Here is a 5,155-nt window from a genome sequence, read left to right as displayed (position 1 = left end):
AGTGTATGGATGTAATGCTCAGACTTTTCCGCTTACAGAGAAGTACTCCCAGTCTGAATGTGAGAACTGTTACAGTTCAAGAAGTCATGTTTTTCTTTATTTCCATTATATTAGCACCTCAGTACCCTAATTAAGATATAGATTTCATTGTACCATTATACAAACAAGCAGTGAAAGGTACTGTGGGATGCGAAGGTGTCTGTGATTGGTGTTGAGAGATGGGGGAGAGTTGTCAGATTTTCCGAAGGTCTCATCCCCTCTGTGAAGGGGTAGACGGCTTTTTCATTGTGGCCAACTCCAAGCTGATGTGCTACGTGTTTTTGAAAATCTGGTTCTGACTGTGGGCAGTAAGCCTTGTGGAAAATTTTAGCCTTCCGGCCGGAAGATGACCACGGACAGAGTTCAGAGGAGAGTAGTAAACTGGTCAGGAGCTTGAGGGACTGGTTTGTGACAAAAGGCTGAATCAGATGGTGGGGAGGAGCTGATATGCATTCTTGGAAGAAGCCCAAAGAGGGAGAAAGACTTTTTAGGGGATGTAGAGAGGTAAATAACTGCAACTAAAGGGATGAAAAGGAGGGGAAATGCATGATGACTGACAGAAGAAATATCAGCCCTCTGAGCCTTCATTGTATTCCTGTAGTCCTGGGAGAAATCCCATCACTAGGGTCATAACACTAGGAAAAGACCTGGGGACAGTGCCTCGTGTTGGCCCTAGAGAGATGAGTTGGGGGACTCCAAAGCCCTTCTCTTCGGTTAGTTCTGTCACTGGGAGGCAGAGTGGGGTTTGCTTCAGAGTAACAGTCCCCTAATCTTGCTGGTGAGAGTGGGGAGTGCACAAAGTCCGGGTTTGGTCTCCTCATTTGCATTAACCACAACCTGCCGGAGTCAGAGGGCTCTGCCTGAAATGGCTGAGACCCCCTGGGTTGAGGCAGCGGGGCTGCAGCAGTTACAGCCTAAGAGCAGGAGCTCCTCAATGGTGGTCTGCAGATCAGTGGTGACACCAGCATTTTTGGTTCACGTTTCAGATCATACATTAATGAGAAAGGTGCACAGTGAAGCATGAGGAATTTAGAGACGTAACATGATAAGCCATGACTTCAACAAGCTCCAAGGAAGGACAGGCTACTGGTTGGACCATTAGCCTGAGATTTCAGTGACTGGCATGTGATTCCTTGTTCTTCACAAACTACCTGTACCACCTTGGCCATGTCATTCTGTTTCAGTCTCCACCCCTGTAAAAAGGTGGTACCTGGTCTCACACAGAGAGACCTGCTCTGTGTGGTAGTGAGGACTGTGTAAGATCTGCTCCATTGGTAACCATAAAATCAGACTTTTTTCTCATTCTATGTTTTTTCTTTTTTACCTTTCCTGTCCTGGGAAATACTTCCTTTCATGGTCCCCTCCACCTCCCAGCAGGAAGCCAATGTTGGAAAGCCTGGTTGAAAACTCCTGTCCTGCATTTTTGGGGGAAAAGGGATGGAAAAAAGGAGAGGGGATCTTAGTTCAGGATGGAAATAAAATTTTCTTCTGAAAGTGATCATTGGCGCAGATACCTTTCTTCTGGATTAAGGGCCTGTTTTAGTGTTGCCTGATGCTAGTGAAATTATATCAGTGTAAAACAAATTTGCCAGATGCTACAAGGTTTCACCTACTTTGCACCATTAGAGCTAGGGCTTTAATTCATACCTCTGTTGTTTTTGACTGGTCCCACTTCGGGCATGCGCAAATTTATCTTGGTCCAAGAGGGTGGCACTGGAGATATTATCGCTGCCTGGTTTTGCAAATCTGCGTTCGTGTCACATGATGTGGTCGTGGCTGCACAAGTGCCGAGTTCTCCAGCCGGCAGTCGTGCCTCTTCTGGGCCAGGCAGGTTCTCCACCTCCCGTGGCTGAGTAAGGGCGCTGCAGCATCCGGTTTGTGTCGCGTTAAGCTCTGAGCTCTTCCCTTACTCTGCCACCTCCTCCCACACATGGCGAGGTGCTGCCAGAACGCCAGAGGCACGGCAGCAGGGAGCCAGGCTTGCTCTGCTGAGTGGGGAGACAGACAGACAGAGACGGTGCTGGGAGCAGTCATGGAACGAGGGAGAGCCGAGGCTGCCAGGCAGATGCAGACAATGCGCCGTCAACAGGCAGAGCGTCTGTCCTGCCCAGACGGACAGACAGAGACTATCAGGCTGAGGAGACGAGATAACCAAGTCTCCTCAGGCAAAGGGAAAGGATGTGGCATGGGGGAAGTACTACCTGTCCTATCTTGTTCCTGCTGTGAAACCACCTATGGCGTGCAGTGGGAGCAGGAGCGCGCCTTGAACGCCCGGCGTGGCAGAATTGAGCTGGAGGCTGTGTATTGTCTGCTGGATTGAACACAGGCCTGTGAGACAGGCGACATGGGGAGGTGGGTGCTCTTCCTAGCTCAGCCTGCAGCTGGCTGTGTGACCCCAGGCAAGTCACTTTTCCCTGTGCTTCTGGTCCTCTCCATCTGCGGGAAGAGGCTGTCTCTACGACACATTTGTGCAATAGCTAGCACAAAGAAGCCCTGAATTCCCTGGGGTCTTTACGTGCTATTCTTACCTATGTGATAATCACAGTTGAGGCCATATTAAAGTGGGGAACACCAATGAACAAGAAATCCATCAGTTAGGAGTGTTACCGAGCAGAGACACCCAGGGCAGGCCCCATCTTTTCTTGGCCTGCAGCCTCGCAGCTCCCACAAGCAAAGTGGTGCTTGGCTTGGTCGGTGGGTTTCTGCATGGGAGTTCTCCCCATAGAGCTGGCTGGTGCGGGAAGTTTTGCTGATGATTCAGCAGGTGATGCTGTTCCTTCTGAGTCACTCCCAGGCAGCCTCGGAGAGGGGAGATTATGCTTTTGGAGATGCTCTCAGCCAGACCGGATTCAAACCTGATAGCTTAGGACATTAAGTGCCCTATGGTAGCTTAGGATGCTACTTACCTGAAACTGATAAGAGGACTTGCTGCGTGGCTCCTGTGCCCCATCCCAGAGGTGGCTTTGTTTCAGCTGGAGAAGGAGGGAGTGTGAATTTGCAGTCAGTGCAGGTAAAGGGCCTCAGGAGTCCCGGTTATTTTCCTGGCCATCCACTGAGCAAGACACTTGTTCCCTCCCTACAGTTCATCACCTATAAAAAGAGATGGTCACATTTGGGGGTAGATGCTGAGAAAGCCATCCATTAAATCTTGGGTGGTGCTTTGGCCACCTCAGAGGGAAAATTAGATAACAAGAGAATATCTGAATTATAATAAAGTAGTAGCAAGCACGACTCAAATGCTGACATTTTCTTGTGCTGTACCTGCCTGTGGTCTTTACAAGCAGGAACCTCTGTGCTGCCTTTTCATCTTCTCATCTAAGGTTCCAGGCCAAACATGGGCCTGGCATAATTGTATGTTGGATCTATAGCTCATGTTCTCAGATGGTATCAAATTGCCAATTCCTCTTCAGGTCGATGGAATCTCACTTGCTTACGCTGGCGGGGCTGGATCTGGGTCTCCGTTGGGAAATCCCATTGGTGTGTTGTCTTGTCAGCAGGTGCAGGCTACTTCTCCTCTGTCCTCTTTGCTCTAGCCCTTTGCTCTGATGAGTCTGAACTTGATGCTGCAGGTTGCTGTAGGGTTGAGGGGCTCAGCAAACCCCTTCCATGCATAGGACAGCCACTTGGGTATTGAGCTCTTCCTTCACCAGCTGTGGTCACCCATGGGTAGAGAAATGCGTTTTATCGCCTTTGGTTCTCTGCCAGGCTCAGATAAGGACAGGTACCGAGCAGAGGACTTGGGCTGCCTTGGATTCAGCCCATGGCTTGCTCTCATGTTCCCCCAGCTGGTAGAAACTCTTCATACTGCCTCCCACGTGCTGTCACCCAAGGGAGTGAGGCAGGTACCTGAATCCCAAGGGCAGTGTTAGTAAACCTTGCTAAGACTGTTGTCCACCCTTTCACCCTTCCTCAGCTCTAGGGTGTGATCTTGGAGCTCTCCAAGAGCAGTACACTGCATTACTTGCTGGAGGAGTCTCAAAAGGATGAACTGAGCTCTCCACTCCCTCAGAAGAACAGGACAGAGTGTGTTTGGTTGGTATGGACACCTCACAGAGCTCTAGTAGGGGGAGCTGGTATCTCTGCCTGCCGCAGGGCTTCTCCACAGGCACATTTGGGCTTTGGGGGCTCAAGGCAGCTACTGGTATCCAGGCCCTTTCCTAAGAGGTTAAAATCTGCCCATCTGTGTAGGAACAGAGAGCCTGGAGCCTCAGTTACTGCTTACCAGCAGGGCCAAGAGCTCTGAACTCCAAACACCCTTTCCCTCTGTAATTATGTTTTATTTTTAGGTGTCCCTTCCTTTTTCTATTTCAAGTCTGCATCCTCCGCAGAGTAAACCGGAGAAGGTACACTGAGCCGAACCCGCTGTGTTTGGGAAGCAGTAAAACGAGGCTTCTAAACTGGGCTCCGAGGCGTAGGAGCCATTGGCGAAGGCTGGCAGGGAGCCCTGGCACAGCACAGACCACAGCTCTCCCTGCATAAGGCTGCGAGAGAGCCAGTCACTTCAGTGGTTGAGGGTGGGGAGAGAAGGAGGAGGGAGGCAGGGCAGTGAGCGAACTGGCCTGTGGCTGGGCTGGAAGAATGGCACTGTCTGGTCTCCTTGCTGAGCAGGTGGATGTGTACGCAGCACCCTGTGGATCTCATACTTTCCCAGCTGGGTCTAATCCTCAGGTGATTTGCACCAAGCACCTAGTTTTGTCCCTTAATTTGCAGAGACTCGTGGTTTTTGTGGTGAGCCCAGTTCCATCTTTGAAGCACCAGTGAAGTTGGTGGTTGTCCCAGCTCCACAGAGCTCTACTGAAAATGGAGTTTCTCTGTCTTCAAAGTAACTTCCCTGTCCCTTCTTTCTCCATTTGTATTTATATGACCTGGTATTGGGCTTGCTCAGCACTACCCGGATTGAATAACACAACGGCAGTGACAGAACATTTTCTTAACAGCAGCAAGAAGTCATCGTAGCTCCCCTCTGCTGCACACTGGTCACCTCCAAGCCCTAGGAAGGCTCTTACCCGGCAATGCTGCCTGCACTCAGCTCCTTCCTGCGTCCCTGCAGCAAGGAGCATCATCCTGCAACAGTATCACCACAGACTGTTGGTAGGGCAACCCAGGTTTCTCCTAG

The sequence above is a fragment of the Dromaius novaehollandiae genome, chromosome 22, assembly GCF_036370855.1.
Source record: "Dromaius novaehollandiae isolate bDroNov1 chromosome 22, bDroNov1.hap1, whole genome shotgun sequence".
Lineage (NCBI taxonomy): Eukaryota > Metazoa > Chordata > Aves > Casuariiformes > Dromaiidae > Dromaius > Dromaius novaehollandiae.
This window is presented reverse-complemented; position numbering follows the sequence as displayed.